The 27249-nt window shown below is 36.6% G+C and overlaps 1 protein-coding gene across 4 annotated transcripts in view; it reads right to left on the bottom strand.

Moving 5' to 3' along the window:
* Nucleotides 1-25253, bottom strand: part of TBC1D24 (TBC1 domain family member 24) — a 40367-nt gene extending 15114 nt beyond the window's left edge. For 2 of the 4 annotated variants that reach the window (XM_051988068.1, XM_051988104.1), the window contains exons 1-2: nucleotides 25174-25227; nucleotides 30-148 (exon numbers count right to left, since the gene is read on the bottom strand). The gene's annotated coding sequence lies outside the window, so the exon portion shown is untranslated. The other 2 variants (XM_051988076.1, XM_051988095.1) reach the window with 2 other exon arrangements.
* Nucleotides 25254-27249: the final 1996 nt, after the last annotated feature.

Here is a 27249-nt window from a genome sequence, read left to right as displayed (position 1 = left end):
CTAATACTTTACAAATCTATTAGACTGACCTTTTGAATTGGAGATTGTTAACTTAGTCCAATGGTAGTATTATAAATAATGGCTTCAGTTAGCTTTGATGAAGAACCAGGTTATTTTTCAGATTTCTGATGTTATCTGGGAATTACATCTGAAAAAATATTTTAAAAATCATTCACTACTTTAAAATGTTTGCCTTCTAAAAATAGAGCTAACATCTCTTTTCTTCCCTTCCCTTCCACAGAACCTCCTAATCTCAGTCAATGATGAATCATGACTAATATCAAATTCAAGAAGGTATTTTCCTATAAAAAATATTTGGTTAAAATTGAAGTGTGCTGACTAATGATTAACTAAGCTTGATTTTAAATTTATTTTAAAGATTTTCTGAAAGAACTCCAGCAATTTTACCTAGGCTTGATGCTGGGACAAGAATTATCTGGCTTTCTCTGGAAAGAGTCTTGAAAATGGTCAGTGTACATTTTTTTTAATGTATCTGTATTTGGGGTAAAGTCAAGCTGAGATTTTCTTCCTCCTAGGTCTTTGTTAAATGTAAGGGGAACCTGGTTGCCAAGTCCAGCTACCCTCTAGGATGACAACCAAGGCACTCCAGGTGAGGGAACTGTAACAACAAGGAGCCTTACCATAAGACTTAAACTCTAGTATAGAGGAACTAATAGCTGTAATAGTGTTTTCCAAAGTGGGGACTAAGGCATGATCCCAGAAGCATATAATCAACTATTGAAATAGTGGGAGTGTGAGAAAATAATCCCCTTGATAGCCTAGAATGGGGCTTGTGTCCAGCATGAGAACCACTCTCTCTTCTATTATCACTCACAACTCCTCTACTTGATTCCACCTTGCACTTCAATACTTCTCACCTCTAGTTCCTTCTATTTCTGGATCTACAGCTCCTTTGCTGCAGGCAAAATATCTCATTCTGTTTACAGTATTCCTATATATTGGCCACTAGTTCACATCATGACTGCTTCAGGGACCCCTCCACTGGCAGGCTCTGAGCTTTAGAGTAGGAGTCAGTGAGGAAGAACCCCTCCTTTCCATCCCCCATCATACTCTCTCCACTCCCCTAACTTTTGATTTGGATGGAACCAAATGAGTCACTATTAACAGTCACGGATGGACTATGATCATCATTTTAGATCTCATATTGTCTGTTACCCTCCCCTCATCCATCTACTTCCCTCTTTCTATAAGGATACCAACAGCATCTTTCTAGTTACTCAGGTTTTCAAACTTTGTATCATTCTTAACTATTTATTCTTCCTTATCCCACATATCAAATCAGTTTATCAAAATGTGTCATTTCTAGCACCATCTTTCTTATAGCCATCCTCACTACACACAGCCACCACACCTTCATTTGGGCCCTTATCGTCTTTGCCAGGGCTAATGACAACAGCTTTCTAATTGGTTCCCTTGCTAAAATTTCTTCTCACTGCAATTCATTCTCTACACCCTAGCTTTTTAAATTGTGGTTAACAACTCCATAAGGAGTCTTGTACCTAAATGTAGGGGTCATGAAATTATGATTTATCATCAGTTGGAGGATGACTAGACAAATTATGGTATATGAATATGGTAGAACACTATTATGTAGCAAAAGATGAATGAGACAGTTTCAGAGCCACCTGAGCAAACTTGTATAAATTAATATAGAATGAAATTGTTTAATTTGTATACTTCTTCTATGTGCTTATATACCTAGGATCACATAAAAATTTCTCAAGCAAAAAATTTCTCAATAGAAAAAGTTTAATAAGTTCTGCTTTACATAGCTGCCAAAATGATATTCTTAAAGTATAAATCTGATCATATCTTTCCAATGGCTCCTTATTTATTCCAGTATCAAAGATTATTTTGCTTTACCTCATCCTTTTTTAATCTCTTTATATGTTTAAGTTTTATAGGGATAAGAATTAAACTTATTTTATTGCTATATATAATTTCCTGACAAACAAACAAGATTGCGATCTTCTCTGCATCCACCAGTATTAAGGAACTATGTAGTGAAGTTAAATTACTTGCCCAAGGTCACAAATATGTACCAGCATGTGGTACAGGTGTAAATCCAGGACTTCCTGGCTCTGAGGCTGATTCTGAATCCACTAGACCAGTGGTTCTACAATTTTTTGGACTCAAGATCTCTTTATATTCTTAAAAATCAAAAATAACTCAAAGAGCTTTTGTTTATATAGGTTAGAATTATCAATATTTAATATATTAGAAATTAAAGTGTCTAAGTATTAAGAAAATTTTTAACTTCAAGTACTTTCAGGGGTACCTGGACCACATTTTGAGAACTGCTGCACTAGATCATATTGCTTCTTATTAGTTTTATACTGTGAATAATTATTAGTATAATAGTGAATTATATAATTTGGAAGTAAATTATATACTTATACACATACAATATTGTGCATACATATGTAATATGTATGTATACAGATTGGAAGATACATGCTAAAACTTTTGTTTCTAATAGTAAGCAATACTATTGAGCTATATATTGGAAACATTCAGGATAGAATTGACTACTCTTTGTAAAGTCTGGACCTACCTTTTTTCTCTATTTGAAATCTTAGTTCAGCTTAACAGTTTTATTTTAATTTTATTGCTTCCATTCTCTTTCCACCCTCACCCCACCATTTATTCTTCATAATGGCAAACATATTTATAAACAAGACAGGCACTAGCCAGAGGAATACTAACCTTCACCCAGCTCTCCCCAGATTCAGGTTGAATATTAAACTGGAAACTCCAAAGCCATTTCTCATCCCTTAGAAGTCTCCTTTAAAAAGGAGTGACTGGAAGAAGCAGAGCTGGAACTATGCTTGCCAAAGTATAGGCAGGTCAGGTAACTTGTTTGCAAGATAAAGAAGGACTTGCAAAGGGCATAGAGGAGTTATCCCTATAGGCTTCTTGCTATCCTAAATTTTGCTCTGCTATCCAGTAGATTTTCTTTAGGCAGACAGGAGCAGCAGATTTTAGATGTGTTGTAGTTTTTACGAAGGGGAAAGAAGGTGGTGGGTAAGCTTGAGGTCACAGAGAAATGCTATTAGTGGACATGTCATCAAGAAGATGGAAATTATCCTAGCTCTTTTTTGTGGTGGCTAAGAACCAGAAACCAAGGTTTTGCTCATCAGTTGGAGAACGGCTAGACAAATTATGGTATATGAATGTGGTGGAATACTATTATGTAGCAAATGAGGAATGAGATAGTTTCAGAGCCACTGGAGCAAACTTGTATAAATTAATCTAGAATGAAACTGGCAGAACCAAGAGAATAATTTGTACAAATAACAACACTGTAAAAACAAACAACTTTGAAAAATATAAAAAAAAAAACTGATCCATGCAATGATTATCCAGATCCCAGAGGACTCTGGAATTTCATGATATAACATCCTACCCATCTCCTGATCAAGAGGTAATAGATCCAGAGTACAATATTTCTTGGACATAGTCAAGGCAGAAATTTGTTTTGTCTTACAATAAGGGTTCGCCACAAAAATATCCACATCCACAAAAAGTGGTGCTTACAACTTAATAAAATCATCTAGAAATGGCTGGAAAAAAATCCTAGCTCTTATTTATTTTCTATATTCTTCTTACTTCAGAAGATACTACCAGTCTATAAATCTCAAACAAGCCTAAGCCTACTTCCAACAGTCCTCCCAATTTTAAAGGAAGTGGAATTTCACTTACTATTTTAATATGAGCACACAAACTGGTTAAAGTGACTCAAACCTAGCACAAAAGACAAAGGAAGTATGGAATGGAAAAAAAGCATTAGATTTTAAGTAAAAAAACCTGTATCCCTGGAAAAATCATTGACCTCCTTGGGCCTCAGTTTTCTCATCTGTAAAATGAACTAGATGATCCAGTGGATAGAGTGCAGTGTCTGGAATCATGAAAACTTATGTACCTGAGTTCAGACATTTATCAGCTGTGTGACGCTGGGCAAATCACTTAATCCTGTTTGTCTCAATTTCTTCTTCTGAAAAATGAACTAGAGAATGAAATGACAAACTATTCCAGAGTCTTTGCCAAGAAAACCCCATATGGAATACAAAAAATTGGGCACAAGTGAAACGACCGACCAACAAAATGAAATTGGCCTAGATTATTTCTGAAGTCCTTTCCAATGCTAAATCTTTGATCAGAAGCTCAAGCTTGTTTCCTATCTAGAATCTTCAGCTGGCTCAAGCTATCCCCACCTTGACCTTCCTTAGCCATACTTACTCCATTCTTGCCAGAAACTTGGCACTATTTAAGACAAAAGTGGGGGGGAAAAAAAGCATATTATAGCTACTGTTTTGCTAAATGAAGCAGCTTCTCTTTACTTCTCTCCCCAGAACACTTGTGTTCAAGTGCTGAAAAATCCTACAAGTTGGTTACTAATAGTACAGGGACAACTTAGGAACCCCAGACTATACTGGGCTGTAGTCAACCTCCAGATTTATCAGATTCATAACTAAAGACAAAAAAAATTAAGATCACTGAAAGGTATCTATCTAATAAGGATGAAAAGTACTTCTCTGATTAGGGTTCAGTCATTAATGCTTAAATGTCTATGAGAACCTTTTTTATGAAGTTCTTCCTCTTTATGGACAAGAATTTGGATCAGAGTTTAAGAACCTAGGAATTTTTCTATGTGTCAATTAGAGCAGAAAATAATCTGCAACATGGAAGAGCCAATTTAGTCCTTGGAGTCACAGGTTTCTAGAGGCCAAAGTTCAAATAGGTGTGATAACTCACTAGGGACAGGTACAGGGAACTTCTCTACATTTTTGTCTCTCAAACAGGAATCCAAGATAACAATAAGTAGATTTTTTCCTCAGATGATGTGGGTGTTAAGGAAAAGTGTCTAATAAGTTAAGTTTTTCCCAGGTTCCTCCATCATCCTTTCCTTTCACCCATGACAATTAGTATTTTTATAATCCCTCATTAGCTGCAGAAACTGTCAATTTATACTCACACCCTCTATTTATGTATATATTCCTTTTAATTGCCCTAATAGTGATAAGGTTCTTAGGAGTATCTTCCTATGTTTTCTTTTTCCTGTTTACCATTTTAATGCTTCTCTTCAGTCTTGTATTTGAAAATCAAATGATCTGTTCAGCTCTAGTTTTCTCAACAGAAATGCTTGTTAAGTTCTTTATTTCAATGAATATTAACTTTCCCCCTGAAGTTTTGGTGATTAGGTGATTTTTGGTTGTAATGTAGCTCCTTTGCATTCCAGAATGCCATTTTCCAAGCCTGCCTATACTTTAATGGAGAGGCTGCTAAATCCTGTGTAATTTTGACTGTGGATTTGTTTCTTTCTGGTTGCTTACATGAGAGTTTTGGAATTTGGTTATACTATTCCTGGGAGTTTTTAACTGGGGATCTCTTTGAGAAGATGATTGGTAAAGTCTTTCAATTTCTAATTTATCCTCTGGTTCTAGGTTTTCAGGACAACTTTCCTTGGTAATTTCTTGAAATATGATGTCCAGGATTTTGTTGATCATGGCTTTCAGGTTATCCAAAATTCTTAAATTCTTTCTTTTGGATCTGTTTTTTGGATCAGTTGTTTTTCCAATGAGATAATTTATATTTTCCTCTATTTCTTTCATTTTGTTTGATTAAATGGAGTCACTAGCTTCCATTTGCCCAATTTTGATTTTTAAGGAATTATTTTCTTCACTTAGCTTTTCTATCTATATAATTCTACTTTTTAAATAATCATTTTCTTCAGTGAATTTCTATATGTCTTTCCCCATTTTTTTGTGTTTCCAATACTAAGCTGTTGACTTTTTTTCCATAATTCTCTTGCATAATCCCATTTCTTTTCCTATTTTTTCTTCTATTTCTCATTTGATTTATAAAATCATTTTGAGCTCTTTTAGGAGGTTTTTTTTCTTTGGCCTGGGACCAATTAAAAAATTTTCTTTAAGGCTCTACATATAGATGGTTTGATATTCTTGTCCTCTTCTGAACATGTGTTTTAATCTTCCCTATCACAATAGTAATTTTCTACAGTCAGGTTTTTGGGTTGGGGAGCCATTTTCCTATTCCATTTTGTGAGTTTTAAAGTTGAGCTCTGCTCCCGAGGTACAGGCAACACTATCCTAGGCTTATTGTACTGGAAGCCATATCACTGGCCTACTGGCTTGGGGGCTGGATACCTAATAGCTGGCTGCTATGTCACTGACCTGCTGCAGTGGAACTGAAGGGCCTTAGCTGCTGACCTGTGCTGAGGCTAGAGATCTGCTGCTGGCTTGCCTGAACACTGTCTGCACTGGGTTGCTTTCTCCTTTTAAAATGAAACAGCTTTCCTGCTACTATCTCACTTCACCTTTTGTTAGTTCTACCATTCCAAAATTTATTTTGAGACATTATCTTATAGTTACTTGGAGGTGAATCTGGGAGAGTTTAGGCACAGTCCATGCCCCACCCTCACCCCCAGATACAGAAACTGAAAACACAAAAAGGCTCTACAAGTTGGGGCAGCCAGGTTCCACTTTACTCAAAACTTCATCATAGTAACTAGAAAGAAAACTCCTAAAAATCTGATAGCTCTAAGGACCAAAGAGACTCATTGTGCTACCACTATGCCTGCTCTAGATTCTGCTCTTTCCCCACTTAACACCAAGGTTTCCAATAGACCCACAGAGCCCTCAGAAACCTGGTTTTCATTCCAGATTTCCAGCAGAGACCTGCCATACAACATCATCCTGTATTTAGTGGCTGTTTCCCATAACTAAAATTTTCTTCCTAATCTCTATCTGGCTTCCTTCAAGTCTCAGCTAAAGTCCTACTTTCTGCAAGGAGCCCTTCCTTGTCCTCAGTAATTTTAGTGCTTTACCTCTGAGACTGCCTTCAATTTATCTTGTGTAAACTCTTGTGTATAGTTGTTTGCATGTTGTCTTTCAACTTCCCCGAGAGCAGGGACTGTTATTTCCTTTTCTTTGTATCTATAATGCTTAGCACAATGCTTTGCTAGCTGACTGAATTGTAAATTGCCCTACCTTGGAATTCTTCAAGCAGAATCTGGGCAACTGCTTGTCAAGGTAAGTAATAACAGAGATTAATTTTGCTTATGAGTTGTACTGTTCCTTTCTAACCCTCAAAATCTGAGATTATCCTTCTTTGGATTCTCTTCACATTATCAATATCCTTCAAAAATGTTGTACCAAGGATAAATGGAGGACAAGGTAACTGAGCTAGGTAGATTCATGGTGCAATGGATAGAATACTGGAACTGGCATTAAGAATTCAAATCCTCTCTCTGACCCTTATCTTCTAGGTTTTGGTATCAGTAAAATACACTATAAACTTTAAAGTGTTGTATAAATATTAACTATTATTATTATAGTAGGATTTCAAAAGTCAGAAATAAAGGGCATTCTAGGATGGAGACAGAGTAAATAAAGACACAGAGGAAGAAAGAACAGAAACTAACTTAGTAGTGAAGTAGTAAACTCTCCAACATTAAAACTAAATAGAGGCTGTTTGAATCCTCTGACAGGGATGCTGGATTGGATGACCTCTAAGTTCCTTTCCAATCTTAAGATTTGGTGACTCTGAACTAGAACTAGAAGTAGCAATAATAACAATTTTTTTAAAAACAGGAAGATAAGACAGAAGCAGCATTAATCTTGGTCCTTCATCTCTCACAGGATCAATCAATCAATTAATAAAAAGTTATTAAGCACCATTATATGCTAAACACTGGAGATACAAAAAGAGACAGTCCCTGCCCTCAAAAAATTATTATCTAATGATAGAGAATACAAATAAATATATACATACATACATAAATATACACACAACACACACACACATATACACACACTTAAAGACACACACACAAACCAAATTATAAACAGGATAAATAGAAAATAATGGAGAAGTTAGGAAAATTGGACAGGAAAAGTATTTTCTCTCTTCATTTTTGATTCACTTACATTCTTTGGGACTTCTCCATCATGTTCCCAGAAACACTATCATTGAGAATCTCACTATCCCACAAGGTCAAAATAGTCTTGGTGCTCATATCTCTTCTTCACTCTTTTGATACCTCATTATGCTTTTTTCTCCTTCTCTTCTTTCCACCTCCACCTCCACCTGCCACCTGCTTTTCAGATTTTTTTTTTTCTGTGCTGTTGTTCTCCATTTTACTTTCTTTTCTTGGGGAGGGGGAGGGAAGAGGTCTGTTTCAAGCACTTTGCACAGACAAATATCTGGTACATAGTACACAATTAGATAGTATTCTGGGAAGTAAATTCAACTTATTCCCACAAATATGCTCTAATCATTCAAAGTACCCAATCAAGATACAGAATGTAGCAGATGCTTTGAGGTATGGGGGAGGGAGGGCGGGTGGGAAACAGGCTCATCATTGACTTGACAAAACAAAAAACAAAAGAACAACTACAAATCACTGTGGTCACAAGTGTATGATGGTTCATTGATGGCTGCATATCTTCTTGAGGAAGCCCTCAAATTTACACAATTAGCTACTACTAGCTCCTTTTGATTCACAGAACTTCCAAATGAGAAGAGACCTCAGTGGTTTTCGAATCTAGGAATCTCCTCTACAATATGCAGAACAAGTGCTTGATTGAAGATATCCAAGGAGAGGTGACCTACAGTCTCCTGAGGCTTTTAGCTAGCTCCATCACAAAAATTTTAAGTCTAAATTTGCCTCTTTGCAACGTCTATACAGTATGCCCATTTCTGGTTTCTGAGACCAAACTGAACAAGCCTAATCTCTCACTCATATGACAATCCTTCAGACACTTGAAATATCGCATCCCTGCTAAGATTTCTCTTCTTAGGAAAAATACCTTCATTCTTTCAGTCATTTTTTCATACAGCATGAACTCTGGGCTATTCAATTCTCCTTCAACTTGTCTGTCTGGTGTCTAGAATTGAAGATAATATTCCAAATACATTCTGACCAAAGAAGTATATGTTGGAACTAAATTGACATCTCCTTTTTTCTTAGAAATTAGGTCTCTTACTGATACTCAAGATCACATGAGCATTTATGGCTGCCACATCACTGGACTGACTCATAATAAACTTGCAGTCCACTTAGCCAACAGCTTTTCAGATGTATTTCTGTTTGGCCATTCCTCCTCCATTTTGTACTCATAAATTTTTTGAACCCAATCATAAATTTTATCTTAATAGATTTGGCCAGTGTCTTTTCCTACTAAAGTGTTTCATGGTGTTACCTTTTTGTCATCTGCAAATTTGATGCATATTTCATCTATTCTATTATCCAAGTCATTGATAAAAATGTTAAATAACATAGGATCACACATAGATCCTTGGGGAATCCCATGTAATATTTCCTTTCAAACTGACACTGAACCATTGATAACCCTTGGGGTTCAGCCATTCAGTAAGTTCTGAATTCATCTGATCTATTGTCTAGCTTAAACCTTTCAATCCATCCAGAAGAGGGGATAACATATCTACATTTTCCTAATTTACAAGCCTGGGAAAGGAATCTAGTTTGGCATGCCCTGTTCTACTTTCTCCAAGGTCAGCAATGATCTCTTTGTTAAATCCAAAGGCTTTTGCTCAATACTGACACTGATTACCCTCTCTCTCTGGTTTCCATGGTATTTCCTCATCTGGTTCTCCTCCTTCCTGTCCTCCATCTCCTTTACTATATCATCATTCATCAACCATTCCTATGTGCGGGGTAAATACTAGGAATCTCTCTTGATTCCTCTTGTCTTCTCATTCTCCACTTTATCTCCATAATCTTAGTAGCAACTATGGATTCATCCATCATCTCCTTGCAAATGACCCTAAATCTATATATTCAACTCCCACTAAACACTGGTTTCCCTATATCAACTGCCTGTTGGACATTTCAAATTAGGTATCACAGAGACATCTCAGATATGTGTAAAACTGTATTTTATGTGTTAAACTCACTCTTTCTTTTAACTTCTCTACTATCAAGGATACCATCATTTTTTCAGTCACCTAGATTTGCAAGCTAGGAATCCTCCAGGATTCTTCACTCTCATGCTGTACATCTAATCACCTATCAAATTTTCTCAATCCTACTTTTATTACTTTCTATTTATATCACAATCATCCTAATTTAGACATTTACCACCCCTCCACTGGACTACTACAAAAGACTCCCAATTATTCTCTGTCTTATGTCTCTTCCCTTTCTTAATTCTTTCATATAGCTACCAAATTAATACCTAAAATACAAATTATGTCACTCCTTTAAACAAATAACTCCATGGTGTCTTTTGCCTCTAGGATAAAATATAAATTAAATCTCCATTTGACACCTAAAGCCCTTCACGATACTGTCTTCAACCTATATTTTCTGGCTCATTTCACCTTATTCCCTTTCACATGACTGCATTCCAACTAAACTGGCTTAATTAATGCTTTTATTACGCAATATTCCACATCTCATCCCCATTCCATTCAATGTTTTCTTTAAGTTTCACCTCAAGGTCTACTCCCTTCCTCCAATAAGAGAACTTTCTTGAGTCCTTCAATTGCTAGGGTTCCTTTCTTCAGATTATGTATTTGTATATGTTTTGTATTCACTTATCTATGTAAATGTTGTGTTCCCTCATTTGATTGTAAGCTCCTTGTTGCCAGGCCAGTTTTATTTTTGTTTTAGTTCTCTGACATCTACCAGATGTGCAATAAATGTTTATGAAATGGAACTGAATTTCGTCAAATTCTTGTCAGCAATTCTTTTCCATTTCTGGTTCTTTGATGTCTTTACATGAGAACACATACTGTGCATACAATGATTTTCCTCATTTTTTAACCTATCGAGTTTATTTTAAATAAGATACACTTTTCCCTTAAATCCACATTCCAGTCATGGCTACATCCCACCAAGATTTAGTGGCCTTGTGAGGCCAAATAAACCACTGTTTGTTAAACACACAACCATCCTGACCACTTTATTTTACTCCTTCTCTCTTTTTACTGCTACCACCCTTATTATAGTCCCTTATTACCACCCAACTGAATGAGAGCCATTACCTCCTATTAGGCTTTTCCGGACAGTACTTTCTCCTCCAATCTATCATTCACACTACTTCACCAAAAGAATTTCTCTTGTACAAAGACCTGGTTACATTACTTTTCTACTAAAAGTCAGCAGCGCTCTAGTGCCTCACTTTGACTGACATCCAAGGCACTCTACAATCTGATGCTCTCTTTCTTTCTAACCTTCATGAGCAATACACTTTGGATTTTCTCTTCTTGGAAAATGAAATGTGTCTTCATAACACCCTGCCAATGTTCCTTATGCCTGGAATCCCCTTGCTCTCTTGTGCTGGCTGAAACCATCCTTTAAAGTCTAACTCAAATCCTGTTTCTTCTAGCTGCCCCAATCACACCACACCCTGCTAGATAAAAACCTTCCCCTTCAGCCCTCACATGACACTGTTTTGTAATTATCTAGTGTACTCACTTCACATAACATTATAGATAACTGTGCAGCCCTTGCCACAGTTCCTGACACACACCATAGATCCTTTAATAAAGCACCCCCATTATAATTATCTGTGCTGGTAACTTATCCCCCAAATAACTAAATTTGAGAATGGGAAGAGATTTCAGCCAATTCAACTTATACATGAAAGAATATCTGCTAGGGCAGCTAGGTGGCGCAGTGGATAGAGCACCAGCCCTGAAGTCAGGAGGACCTGAGTTCAAATTTGATCTCAGACACTTAACACTACCTAGCTGTGTGACCTTGGGCAAGTCACTAAACCCCAATTGCCTCGGGGGGGGGAGGGAACCTTTAAAAATTTTTTAAAAAGAATATCTGCTATAGCATATCTGACTAGTGATTGTCTAGCTTCTGCCTAAAGATTTCTAAGAAGGGGAAAACTACTGTCTCTTGAGACAGTACATTCCATTCCTGGACAATTTTAATAATCAGGAAGTTTTTTTTTCTGACATCACGCCTCAATTTTTTTTTTAAAAAAAATTTTCATCAACTTCCATTGCTTGTGGTTCTGTTCTTTGAAATACAATGAACAAATCTAACCCTTTCTCTACATGACAGCTCTTCCAATGCCTGAACACAATTGTCACATCTCCAAGTTCCTTTTCTTCAGACTAAATATGTCCAATCCCTGTGTCATGAACTCAAAGCCCTTCACTAACCTAGCTGCTCACTTTTAGATAGTCTCAGTCTTAAACTATGGAATTCAGAATTGCACACAGTGCTCCAAATGGCACAGGACAAGTGCTGAGGATAGTGAGATTATCACTTCTCTCTTTTTGGAATCTGTGCTCTTCCTAATGCGACCCAAGATTGCATTAGTTTTGTTTTTTGAGGTTTTTTTTTTTTTTTTTGAGCTATTGCGTCATACTGCTTACTCAAACTGAGTTTACAATCCAATAAAATCTCCAAATCCTTTTCAGAACTGCTGTTTATGCATCTCTCTCCTATTTTGCATGTATGGAATTAATTTCTGGCAAGACATTTTATCTATTGAATTCCTCTTATAAGAATCAGCTCAGTACTCTAGCCCAGAGGTTTCAAATTCATTCCACTAAGCCACCCCAGATTACAATGTAATTAGGAAATGTTTAACAAAATAAATAAAAATATAGTACAAAATAATGTTAACTTGTGGTTTTCTAAGCCAATATGTGGCCTTCTGGGATCCTTTGCTATTTGACTTTGATACCATTTCTCTAGCCTGTCAAGATCTGTTTGGAATCTGCCTTTATTCCTTTGTCATTCAGTCACTCAGCTGTCTCTTTCAACTTTTTGTCATCTACAAATTTTATGAATATATCACCTATGCTTTTATCCAAGTCATTGATAAAAATGTTAAAAAAAAAAAAAAAAAGAACTGGAGCAAGTAAAAATCTCTAGGGAACTTCACTGAAAATATCCTTTCACATAAAGTGAACTATTAACAACTACTTTTGGAATACTGATATCCAAGTCCTTCTGAATCTATATGATTGTTTTATCATTTGATCCATCTCCCCCAAAAGAACACTATGAGATACTTTATCAAAAGCTTTGTTAAAATCTAGGCAAACATGTCCACAGCATCCCCCTTATCAACTAATTTAGTCATTCTGTCAAAAAAGATGGTGTTCTAGCATGACTTGTTTTTGACGTTGATGAAACCACTATCATTCTTTGTTCCCTTTTCAAGATATTCACATGTGATCTTTTTGAGAATATTCCCAGGACCAAAAGTCAAGCTCACTAGCCTGTAGTTTGCAGATTCTGTTCTCTTTCCTTTTTTGTGAAAACCAGTATAACAGTTGCCTTTCTCCAATCTTTGGTAGCTTTCCCATTTTCTATGATCTTTCAAATAACATTGATAATGGCTCTGCAATCACATCTGTCAGTTTTTTTCAGGATATGAGGATGTGTTCATCTGAATCAGGTAATTGGAACTTGTCAAGGGTAACTAAAGGCTCTTTTATTATCTACTCATTGTGAGTATCAACTCCCTGTTGGACAGAACATGATTACAAAAGAGTAGTATCTGAAGTATAAAAATCATTTTCCTTGGCAAAGAAAACAAAAACAAAATTGAAGTGAGCAGATCTACCTCCTTTCTGCTGTTAATAATCATTATCTATCTAATCAGTCACTCAAAAAGCATTTATTAAATGGCTAGCAGTATTTATTTGCCAGACACTGTACTACATGCTGAAAATACAAAGAAAAGTAAGATAATCTCTGTCCTTAAGGAATTTACAATCCAATGAAAGAGACAATAAGCAAACAACCGCGTACAAACAAGCTATATACAGGATAAATAGGAAATAATAATTAACAGAGGAAAGATGTTGTTATGTTAAAAGGGATTGGGAAAGGCCGTAAAGGTGGGGTTTGGCTAGGACTTGAAGGAGGCTAAGAAAGTCAGGATGTAGAAAGGAAGACAGCGGACTTTGTAGGTCTGAGGGACAACTAGAGAAAATGCTCAGATCTGAGGTCTATCCCAAGTAAAGGTCATATCACTTATTTGATCCTCCATTTCCCCCCCACAATGTAACTTTAAAAGACCCTTTTGTTGTCATTGGTCTCTCTCACCAGCTTAAATTCATTTTGAGATTTAATGATACTTATTGTTCTGTAAGGAATGACCAGCAGGATGAATACAGAGAGGATTGGCGAGACTTACATGAACTGATGCTAAGTGAAATGAGCAGAACCAGGAGATCATTATATACCTCAACAATGATACTGTTTGAGGATGTATTCTAATGGAAGTGGATCTCTTCAATAAAGAGAGCTAATTCAGTTTCAATTGATCAAAGATGGGCAGAAGCAGCTATACCCAAAGAAAGAACACTGGAAAATGAATATATAAACTGCTTGCATTTTTGTTTTTCTTCCCGGATTATTTATACCTTCTGAATTCAATTCTCCCTGTGCAACAAGAAAACTGTTCGATTCTGCACACATATATTGTATCTAGGATATACTGTAACCTATTCAACATGTAAAGGACTGCTTGCCATCTGGGGGAGGGGGGGGTGGAGGGAGGGAGGAGAAAAATCGGAACAGAAGTGAATGCAAGGGATAATGCTGTAAAAAATTACCCTGGCATGAGTTCTATCAATAAAAAGTTATTAAAAAAAAAAAGAAAAGAAAAAAAAAGAGATTTAATAATACTGATATATTTTACTGGACCATGTTACACTATTAAGTAAGATTTAGATAGGCTACTCTGCTACCTAGTCTTCCATTTTCTGTTTCCTTCCTTCCATCTTCTGTACATTTCTTTTTAAAAATTAATTTAATTTTAAAAAATAAACAAAATCTATTTTCTCTCTTTTTTACGTTCACCCCATTAAAAAGAAAAGAAAAACAAAAGTGTTGTAACTTACATTCATAGTTGGGCAAAAGAAATTATCACATTGATCATATCCAGAAAATGTACATCACATTCTGTATCCTAAGCCTATCACCACTGCTCATTATTGGTCCATTGGAATCATGGTTGGTCTTAAGTCTTTCCAAATTCTTTGTCTTTATAATGAACATTTCTGTTTTAAAATCTAAATTGGTTAGTGAATTCACCATGTAAATATATATCAGTTTCCCTAACTCCATGAATACACGTAAAAATTGATTCTATTGTGTTATTGATTCCATTTTGTATCATTACTGATACTTTTAAATAGCTTATCTCATGTTTCACCTGTCTCAGTTAAGTTTGGAAATTCAACTTTATTGTAACTCCCTCATTGTCTCTTTGTTATGTTTCAAAGTTCAATTCTCCTGTTAATCACTGTTCTATTTTTGCCTCAAGAAAATTTGTTATCCTTGTAGGATGCAAATGGATGCCAAAGAGTCTGGTCTGTTATCCAGGGTAATGTAGTCCACTGTGGCTAAACTGTCTTTGCAAGTAGACATAAACAATGAACATTTCTCAGTGACAAGATGGAAGAAGGAGTTATTAGATATCTCTAATTTCCAGCCAATCATATCTGTGATGCTTCAGACTGTGTAATCAATCATGTGTAACTTGCTTACTAGCTTTTGGATGCTCCTTTTTGTCTAAAAATAATCCATATGCTCTTATTTAAGGTCTTTTTTCTTGCTGAGGACCTAGGGATAGACACGCATAGAACTTTGTGCCTGAGCTTACCTTAATAATCATGGCCTATCCAAATCTTATAAATCCCTTATTACCTTCATATATTTATACACAGTGGGTATTTAATGAAGTAGAAAGGGTGATCAAAATGAGCAGGATTAGTATGGGAAGGTCTTTTAGAATATCTAATCAAATTTTAATGTAGTGAATGTTGAATGAGAGAAGAGATGGATTGAGGATTGGTGGGGGTGGGAGAAAAGGGGAAGAGGAAAGGGTAGAAAACAAAAGAAAAGGATTATAGATGTAGAACTGGAAGAAACCTTAAATGTCAATTAGTCCAACTCCTTATTTTACAGATGAGGAAATTCATGCCTTGACTGGTTCAATGACTAGGCAAAGATCATACTGGTAGTAATTAGAAGAGTTGGGATTTGAACCCAGATCTTCTGACTACAAATTCAAAGCTCTTTCCTTTAGATCACACTATCTCATGCTACTGGGTATAAGATATAATACAGTAGATAAAAGTCTTAAATGCTGGCCAAGGAAATTTGGAAAGCATCCTTTAGCAAAGTCCAGAATAGATTTTGAGACAGGGGAATAACAGCATAGAAAACAAAATGTTAATAAAATCATTTTCATAGCAATATGTAGGGTGGTATAGAAGGAAAGAGACTGGCTACAAGGGAAGAAATCAGCTAGGAAGATGTTCTGGTATTAGAGGAAGATATAATAAGACTGAAGAAGTGCCAATAAAGGAGGTACAGAAAGAATAACTGGAGCGAGAAGAAATCTTGAAAAGTAAAGTATAATGATGATGAAGTATAAATATTAACATTTACATGGTACTTATTATGTACCAGGAACTATGCTGAGTACTTAACTATCTCTTAGTGCTTAACAACTCTGAGAGGTAAATTATTTCCCCTATTTTACAGATAAGAAAACTGAGGTGAATAAAAGGGAAATGACTTATCCAGGGTCCCATAGTCAGTACATATCTGTGGCTGAATTTTTACTCAGATTTTCCTGACTCCCAAGTGCAGCATTCTATCTATTGTATCACTTAGTTGCCCAGAATAATGTTAAAGAAGTCAAGGAAGAAGAAATAAGGAGATTAAGGAATCAACAAGCATTCATTATATATCTATTAGGAGACAAAGGAATCAACAAGCATTCATTATATATCTATTAGGAGACAGGCATTATGGTAAGGAAAGAGGTCACTGGTAACCTTAAAAAAAAGAGATTTAGTAGACTGATGGGGAAAGAGCCCAGATTGAGGGGAGAGAATTAAGATGGGATTTTGTGAAAGAAAGAAATGAAGGAAAAAAAGGAAAGGAAGAAAAGATGTAACACATACAGGCAACTCATTTGAGAAACCTAACCCTTAAAGGCAGGAAAAGTATGGTGCTATGGTGTTTTTTTCAAAAAGCATTTTCCAAAGTAATAAAATACTTGCATCTATTTAAAGATATAAGGCAGGAAATTAATTAGTAGGCATTAAAAAGGGAGGAGACAGAAGAAGATGTCATTCAGGCAGTTTTCAAAAAAAGAAATCCTATCAACAAGTATATGAAAAAATACTCCATTATTGGTTTGGAGAGAAGATTAATTGTTATAAGACTATGAAAAAAGGTGACATCTACTAAGGGAACTCAGAAAAACAGAAACACCAATTCATTGTTGATGACGCTGTGAATTAGTCCAGATAGTCTATAAAACAATTTGTTACTATGTCCAAAAAAATCATTAAACTGTGCATTCTCTTCACCCAGTCATACCACTGATAGGTTTATACCCCAAAGAGAGCATGGAAATAGGAAAAGGACTCTTTTTCTATAAAAATATTTGAAATAGTTCTCTTTTTTATACCAATAAAACTAGAAACCAAAAAGATAGAGGAAGACATCCACCAATGAGGAATTGCTGGACAAATAAATTATGGGATAAAAATATAAAGGCGTGCTATTGTGTCAGATTACAAAAGGGATGGCTTCCAAGAAACCTGGAAGAAACTGATAAAGAGTGAAGTGAACAAAAACCAGGAGAACAATTTACGTAATAACATTATTAAAAGCAAACCACTTTATAAAGATTTAACTCTGATCAATGTAATGCCTCATAATTTGAGATAAATAAATCATGAGGCAAGCCATCTACCCCAACAAGGAGGTGATGGACTTAAGGTGGAAAATGAAATATATATTTTTGAACCTAGCTAATGAGAGAATTTCTTTTATTTGACTATTATTTGTTAAAAGGTTTGATTCTTCACTTTCCTCAATTTGAAAGGATGGGGAGTGAGAAGAGAAAGTGGAAGTAGGGATAAGATTATTCCAAAAAAGGAAAAAAAAGAAAGAAGCATGATTTGAAATATATTTTTGAAATTCACAGAAGAGGAAAAAAAGGAAGGTCAGAAGGAAGCAAACAAGATAGCTTTGAAAGATACATGTTGAATTTATCATATAACTTAAAAAGAAAAGCTATACATAGAGATCTACAGTTTCTTTTTCTGTTCTACTATGTATATGGAAATTCTCATTTTAGTTGGTGTAAGTTCAGAATTTAAAAGTTGGGGGGGGGGAATCATCTTCATTATGTTACTACAGAACATCCATTTTAGGATTGAATTGTGAGAGATTGATTATTCATAGGAAATAAATGTGGACATAAAAGAAGTTATGTCAATAGAGAATCTATCTTTCAGATAAGAAAAAGTGAGAGTAAGGAAAGAAACAGAAGTTGCTTTATGCCTGATTCTCTTCAACCTTAAAGAACAAAAAGAACAAAAAAAAAAAAAAAAAAAGCTTCCAGTGAAAGAGACTGTGGCTAGTTAGAGATCTTCAAAGATAAAAGATTAAAAACAGTCAAAAATAAAGCAAACCAAGCAAGCCTTAGAACTACTTTAGTATAGGAGGAAAACTTCCTTCTCTGGAGCACTTCTTATGGCAGATGCCAGAATGAAGAATCCTGCTCTTAAAAGGAAATAATAGGCCACTAAAAGTATTTATGTTCTATAAGTGAAGAAAAGCCTGATGTTCACATGTATGAGATTAATATATGATGTTTCAATGCTGTAGCATGAAATTTTTCAAATATTAATAATAATTAGAATTCCATAGTAACTACCAAGTAGTTAATTATGATGGAATTCAATTCCTAACCCTTTGCTGGGAGCAAATAATGAGGGCCACATGCCAGATACAACATAGATATAACCACTAATGAGGTGTTAGTCACAGAAAATGCAGGCCTGCCACAGGTAGGAAGTTCATACCAAGATAAGGAGACAGCTAACAGCCAGATCTGTAGGGGAGTCCACAGGATACAAGAGGTAAATAGTGCCTGAGCCCCAAGCCCATGGGGTTTAAAGCCAGAAAAATCTTCTGAGTCCTCTGGAAATGTTATAGACAAGTAACAAGGAATAAGGCACATAGTAAGCACTAAAATACTGGTTTCTATGCAGGGGCACAGAATGATCCCAGCAAATAATTCTATGTAAAAATTATCATAGTTCTTTAACTTTCATATCATATCCAACTCTGGGCTCCCATCCATCTTGCTTCATACTCCTTCTTTCCCCAACATTCTTTTTAATTATTAAAGCTTTTTATTTTTCAAAACATACATATGGATAATTCTTCAACATTAGCCCTTGCAATATTGTGTTCCAATTACCCCTCCCTCCTTCTCACACGCTCCCCTAGACAGCAAGTAGTCCAATATATGTTAAACATGGTAGAAATATATGTTAAATCTAATATCTACATTTATATTTATACAATTATCATTTTATACAAGAAAAATCAAATCAAACCAGTTTAAAAAAAAGGAAAAAAGAAAAGCAAAATAAAATGCAAGCAAACAACAACAAAAAGAGTGAAAATGCTATGTTGTGAACCACACTCAATTCCCACAGTCCTCTCTCTGTTTCCCTAACATTCTTAAAAACCAAAGACCACAAAATTTATTTGAGCACTTCTTAAATATTGAGTCTACCTTTGGCATATGATTCTACTTTTAGAATTTAATTAAGAAGCAGAATTTATCTTTCAAATGTCTGGAGAAAGGAAACTATGACATAAACCAAAATGAGAGAGTATTCTGTCTGTTGACTACACATCATTTGCTGAAAGAAGCAACACCATCAGCTATCACCTTTTTCAATCTATGATGGCAGTGTGGGGAGTCATGTTGCAAGCTCTGAAGCAATACAAACCTATAGGGGAAAACAGGCTTCTGATCTTTTCTTTTCCTTATAAAACAACTGACTTATAGATTCAGGCACTGGGATGGTTAATCTATCCTTAGCTCACAAGTTTAGCATCTTTTAACCTTTGCTCAACGTGGTTTAATCTGGGTGAGGTAATAGGCAGAGCTTGGTTCTCTTGGATAATCAGATAAATCAGTCCTGCCAGGCTCTTAGCAAGAGCTGCCTCGAAGGAAAGGGATGATTTTATGTCTCCTATCCTTGGGCTTCATTACGTAACTTATTCTGATATAGATATAATCCAATCTCCATAAAAATATCTCTGTTTCTACAAGACAAAAGATAACAAAGACCAACTAATCCTAAAACTGCACTCAACATTTACTTTCTCTTTTCTACCTGTTTTCCAAAGGACCGCAGTGATGGTTTGGTTAACATTGATGGGGTATAACAAATGGAACCACAGTTAGGAAATACAACAGAGTGATCAAGAGCCCAACAGCAGGAAAAGAGAGATGGGGAAGATAGTAGACAAAGATAGGATACAACAGCTCTCAGAAGAGCTGGCCTGGTGCATCATGGTAGAAGAAATTTCTACTATCCAAGGTAAAACAGGATCTTGGGAAAACATATATTTCTTTTAAGTATCTTTTAAAATCCTGAATATGGAAGAAAAACAACAAAGGGAAATGGCAGCTGAAAGATTCTCCCAAGCTTGATACAAGACAAGCTTCTATGAAACTGAGAGTTGGCAGTCATGGTGGTAGATGCTTATAATCACTATCAGCAAAGTGGAGGCTGGTGGAGGCTTGAGTTTGGTGGGTCTGATCTTCAGTTGGCTAAAGCAGATCAGATATCCTTACTCAATCTGGCACTTATATGGTGAGCTTCAGGAGTTACCAAGCTGCTTAAGGAGTGAAGTGGTTCAGGTCACAAACAAAGTAAAAATTTCTATGATGATGAGTAGTAGGATTGGGCTTGTGAGTTAAGTACTGCACTTCCAATGTAGGTAAGATAGGGAGACCCAGGATGGAGAGAGATAGAAAAAGAGACAGAGACAGAGAGAGAAGCAGAGACAGAGACAGAGAGACACAGAGAGACAGAGAGTACACTTTAGGATAAGGTTAAAACAACTTCAGCTTTGGATAGGGGATTAAAATATCCAGTAGAATACAGAATCTCTGACAAGATTAAAAAAGAACTTTTATAGGAGGGTACATAAAACCAAGATCAAGCACAAAAGCAAGAATCTGTAAAAAAAACTATCAGGAAGACTAAACTCCAAAATAATCCAAAGCCTGTAAAAAATGCTAAAGGGCAAATGTTTTACCTGAATTGGGGACAAGAGTAACAAGGAAAGAATAGACTTGTGATGGGGCAATCTTAGCAGATGGCAGAAAGAAAGCAGAATTACGCAACTTTAATTTTTCTCATTTTATCTATCAAGAAAAATGATCTCGAGGTTGGAAAAGACAAAACAATAAAAATCAGGAGAGTTGAAATTTCAGATAAGTGAAGATATAATAAAAGAATATCACCTAGCTACTCTAAATAAATTTAAGTACCTAGCTTGGACAAATTATATCCCAAGGTAATGGCTAAACTACTGTATGTTGTTTCTAAACATATAGCTGGAGATGGGCAAATAAAATCAAGATAATCAAATATCTCAGCTTCTGCAACTCTGGATGTTTTAGTTTAATATCCACATTCAGCAAAATTTTCTAAGAAGATCAAATGGATGCTTTTCTTTATTGTTGTTGTTGTTGTTTTGCTGAGACAATTGGGGTTAAATGACTTGGCCAAGGTCACACAGCTAGGAGGTGTTAAGTGTCTGAGGCCAGATTTGAACTCAGGTCCGCCTGACTTCAGGGCTGGTGCTCAAATGGATGATTTTCAAACAAAACCTACACTACAAGACAGCTTGGGTCATGCCAAAATAACCTGGTTTCCCTTTTTGACAGAATCATTAGTAGATTGTCAAAGATAATAACATACATAGATATCAGTATGGGATTTGACAAAATTTCTCTTGGCTGAAAATTTTAAGAATAGGCTATGATATTACAATTAGATACATTTGAGATTGGTTGAATGACTGTATCCCAAAATGTCAGCTTGAAAGACAATTCCTAGTAATTGTGTGAATAGCTATATGTCTAGCCTGTCTCTGGAGATTATCAATGGCTTAAGAAATAAATTGAATGCTGGGCTGAAAAAGCATAACTAATATTTGGATAACAGAATTGGAATCCAAAAAGATATAACTGACTAGAACCATGAAGCAGACTTCAGAAGAAATTTCTTAAGGATGAATGTAAAATTCTTACACATTTTAAAAATATCCACGGTACAAGTACAGAATACTGGAAATATAGTTAAGCAGCAATTCACATGAAAAGAGAACAATGAGCTTAATGATTTCAAGGCTAATATGAATCTGTGTGCCTGCTGACAATAAAAAAAAAAGGGGAAATGTATTCTTGGTCTGCAAAAGTAGATAGTGTATAAATAAGAGACTGACAGTATCACTATGCTCTAAGCTGGAGTGACTAATTGTGTTCAATTCTGGGCACTATATTTTAAAAAGTGTGACAGATTAGAAACAGATGAGTTAACATTATATTATTTCAGTATCTATTTAAGGAATTAAGGATGCTTGACTTAAAAGAAGAAATTTAATGGAAGCATGATAACCCTTCACATTTCTTAAAAATAGCTGTCAATTCAGATATTTCAACATATAGTTAAGTGAAAGCACTATCACACAAAAAAAAGGGATTAGATTTATTCTGCTTGATAGAAAATTAAAACTAGCTCCAACAGAAAAACATATCAGCTGAAAATTTATAAGAATTTCCTAACAATTAGAGCTGTTAAGAATGAAATGGACTATCTTATGAGGTAGTAAGTTATCCATCACCCTAGGAATTTGGGCAGTGGCTGGATGACTAATTGTCAGAAATCTTAGAGAGAAGATTCATCTGTCAGGCAAGGAATTAGATTAGGTAGCTCTCTAAGGTCTCTTCATGTATAGCACAATGAGGTTAATCTGCACAAATCAGTATGTAATCGGTAGAAAGATATAATTGTAAGGAATTTGAGTACCAAATTAAATATATAAAAAATGTTCTCTAGATCTGAAATTGAAAATCTAACACAAAAGTCCTATAAGGGTCTGATAAGACAGATTTAAAAAGATCTCTAAGGGAAGTGAAGGATAAAGATGCAAAAAAGCCTGATATTACTACAGCTCTTTCTCTGACTTGTGCTGGTCAGAGAACATAAGACACTTCGAAAATAGTTAATTCCTGGAACTAATCTCCTGATTAATAGGCATACCACACCAAAATAATGAAAAACCTGTCAATAATCTATAGGCTACTAGTGTCAATCCAAAAATAAGAAAGGGCCATTTGGGATGATGTGAACAGGAAGAGGAAAATCAATGCCAAAAGTATCCTGAGCTCTCTCTGTCTCCAAGCTGGTTTTCTGTTTTAGCAGTGAAGGTAAGGTCAATATGAGTTATGTGGAAGGTTTAATGTCTAAAGGCATAATTTTCTCTTTGAGAGCTTCTGCTTAAGAATGATCAGATCAATTTGTTCAAAGTCCTCAAAGGTTACCAAGAATTGCTGGCACTGTGCCCATATGCAGGAACAGCTAATAGTAAATACATAAGGGATAGAAGCAAAGATTCCTAGGATGAGGGAGTCTTAACTTTGTGGAAGCCTATCTGCTCAGGCCTGAAAGTTTTCTAGACTGTAGCATGGAGAGATACTGCTAATTGAAGTGTGGACTTCTCAAAATTTTCTCATCTCCTCTGGTTAGCACCAGATTACCCACTAAGAGGAAGAGGAGTGAATAAATCCAAAATAAAATATGTAAATTAAATCAAGAAGCAATTCCTGATGTCTGAGGCCTTTTACTCCTATTTCTTCTATTGGGCACCCACAGTGTCAGTCTGAGATGTGACTTTCACCACTGTTGGTTTACCTAAATGGCTGTTTTTTTTTTTTTTTTTTTTTTTTTTTTGCCACCTTGGAAGGTTTACCTATAACCACTTAGTTTTGTTTTGTTTTCTTTTTTATCCTTCAGGTTTCATCTTGTTTCAAGTCTCATTTCCTTGCCCCAGATCAAGGTATCTATCTACTTCCTCAATCTCCCACTCAGCCCCAGGTTATGCTTTTATCTCTTCCAAGATGCTCTAACATAAATCCGGGTGGGAAAAGGAGGTCTACCCCATTTCTACTGAAACTAGAGCAAGAAGTGCCTCCCCCTGAGTTTTTAAAAAAGGAACTCTGCTCTGGAAGATACTAGAAGATGGTTGACAACAGTTCTCAATGAAGGGCATAATGGTCTTATTTAATGAAGGGAGATCCACTCCCTGATATAGTACCTGACCATCCAAAGGGCTTCCCCACCTCAGCAATTAAAGAAATTAGTCTTCTCTTTTAAGGGCATCACAAGAATAAGCCCTACCCTATGACTAATTCATCAGGGACAGTTGGTCATGCTGAGTATCTGACCATTCATATTTGAATCAGTCTCTCCCAACTTGGGAGGTCCCCAGAGTTCAGAGAGATGCCTTGCTTTTTTGTGACAACACCTAAGTTTCAGGGTCGTGTGAATATCCAGAAACAGCTGTCTTGAGGAAATAGCAAATGACCTGACCTGATAGGTTATCTGACTGTGCAGTTATTTAACTGCTCAAGCCTGTTGATTCAAAGCCTCTTTTCCCCTTCAGGCTATTGGACAAACACTCACAACACTCACCCAGAGCTCCTTGGATTAACCCGCACTTGTCAGTCGTGTTTCCACAACAGACCCTGACCAGGCACAGGATTTAGCCGATGTCTGGCCCCATCTGACAGTTCGGCTCCATTCTGCCATGAACGACTCTCCCGCCCCTGACAGATGAAGGAGAGCTCTCCATCTCTTTACAGCCCCAATCCCCTACTTCGCAAGAATCTGCCCCCCACCCTCCACCCATCCCCCGATTGGCTCCTCCATCCCCACTCGAGCTTCTGGTAACCTACACTTCTCCCCATCAAAGCTCCGAACTCCTCTCCCAGACCCAAACTCCCCTCCTCCACATGCTCCTCATATTCCTTTCCTCTCTCGCCCTCTGTGCTCCCCAACGTCCTGCTAGGAATCCCTTCTTCCTTCGCAGCTCTCAAGGCCTCCACATCCCCTTTCAGACCCCCCGAAAACCCCAGATCGCGTGAAGTCTGTCCACTCCTAGACAATCTGCCACCCATCAGGCTCCTTTTGCTTCCCTTCTGCCCTCCCACTGATACCTGGAGTCCTTAACCCCCTTCCCATCGCCGAGACCCCCAACCCCTTGTTCACCCAGAGCCTCACCCAGCTCCAAAGGTCCGCTTTCACCTCGGCTTCCAGACCGACAGCGGGCAGATCGAATGCGCAGGCGTCGTTTTAACTGGCTCCGCCCCCGATCCGCCCCTGCCGCGCACGCGCCGCCCACGGGCTTTCACAAAACGAGTCTGAATACCTGGCCTCGAGCATGCGCTTTACTGGAATTCTTCCCTTCGCCTAGACGCTGTTTCCCAGAGAGAGCATGCGCGGTGCTGCGGGAGCCAGCCACCGAGACCTAATGCGGAGTGGGTGGAGATGGAGTGGAAGTGTTAGGGAGTGGGGAGGGGAACGAAGAGGGAGGGACCAAGGGTACTGGGGGTGAAAGGGATGTGGAGGGTAGGCCTCTCTCAGAAAGTTGTCCGTCGTTTCGCCTCCAAAAATTCCTGCCAATTAATTGGCACCTTTGGCCATCCAACTCGGCTGTGTGGTAGGGAAGCCAGTCCTGGTCTCAGACCTGGAAAACCTGAGTCCGAGTATGATACATTTTAGTTGTGTGACTTTCAGCAAGACACTTAACCATTACGGTCTGTTAGCTCATAAAATAAGGTGGCTTCTTGATTTTTTTGTTTTTGTTATGGATCCCATTTGAGAGTCTGATGAAGCCCATGCATTCCTCAGAATTATTTTTTAAATGCATAAATACATAGGATTACAAAGGAAACAATTGTACTGAATTAAAAGATTGTTAAGAATTGCTGGACTAGCTGATCTGTTAGTTTTCTCAACAGCTTTTAATACTCTGGAAATACTTCATTTGCCCCTTCTCAACATTACTCACTCTGATCATTCCCTTCTTCATCTCTTCATTTATTCAACAAACATTTATTAAACACTCTATATCAAGCACATGGAATTAGGCACTGATGATACAAAAGATGAATACGACAGTCTGTTTTCAAGGAGCTTATATTTTGATTTTGTCTTTGTAGTGTCTTTCACAATTCCTGGGACACAATAGGTGTTTAATAAATGTTTGTTGGTTGATTAATAAAAGAAACAAAATTCACAGTTATAGTACAAGGTTGAGTGTGGTAAAGTGCAAAAAGAGAGTTGTAGGCAAAGTACTATAGGAAATTTGAAAAGAATCAGCTGGGGATTAGTGGTATAAGAGAAAACTCCATGAAGAAGTATTACCTGAGTTGGATGTTAAAGGAGGAGAGGGATTTCAACAGATGAACAGTGATATATATATATATATATCTCATATCATATGGGCAAAAGCTTGAGTTGAGAATGAGCAGGACTGATACAGAAGACAGCAAATTTGTCTGGAACAGAGTATATAATGGACAAAATAAGAGATGAGTCTAAAAAGGTAGGTTGAAGCTAGTTTGAGATAAACCAGAATCTGGGATTTGTGCTTCATTTCATGGGCCATGGGGAGTCATTGAAGATTCTATCACCTAGTCTGTTTTTCTGTCTCCATTACCTTTCTTTGGCTTTGAATTATTAATCATCATAAAGAAATTTGATTAAAAAAAATAACCACTGACCAGTATCCATTGTGGATACTGGTATTTAAAGTAAGCAGTATCTGCGGTGACCACATCTACTAAGGAAAAGGTATTTGTATGATCACAATGCCCAGTGTCCACTGTGCCCATAATGCTTATTGTAATTGTAGTGACCACAATCTCTGGAGTGCCCACAATAATTAAAGTGTCTTCAGAGACCATAGTGACCTTGGACATATGAAGGAGTGTTAGACTGTTTTGTGGGGAGTCATTTCTCATCATAAAATAAATAATGTGATCAAAGAGACAGAAAAGAAGGAAGAGATACATAAAGATATAAAGAGAAAAATAGCCACAGAGTTGCAAGAGAGAATAGTTTTGAGGGGTGTTTTTAAGGGCTTGTTTAAAATTTTCTATTTCCTTTAATTATAATTTCCTATTGGGGTAGAGCTCAGAGGCTGAAAGACATGGCTGGATATTCTCTGCCCTACATCTGAAAATAGTATTCCTTTCCTCTCCCTCACCATATAGCAATTCTAGCTATATCCAGACCATTCTACTCAGCATTTTTTAAGCACTGAATTGTCATGGGAGGAAATGAACGTCACTC

Source organism: Antechinus flavipes, chromosome 1, assembly GCF_016432865.1.
Source record: "Antechinus flavipes isolate AdamAnt ecotype Samford, QLD, Australia chromosome 1, AdamAnt_v2, whole genome shotgun sequence".
NCBI classification, from domain to species: domain Eukaryota; kingdom Metazoa; phylum Chordata; class Mammalia; order Dasyuromorphia; family Dasyuridae; genus Antechinus; species Antechinus flavipes.
This window is presented reverse-complemented; position numbering and strand designations above follow the sequence as displayed.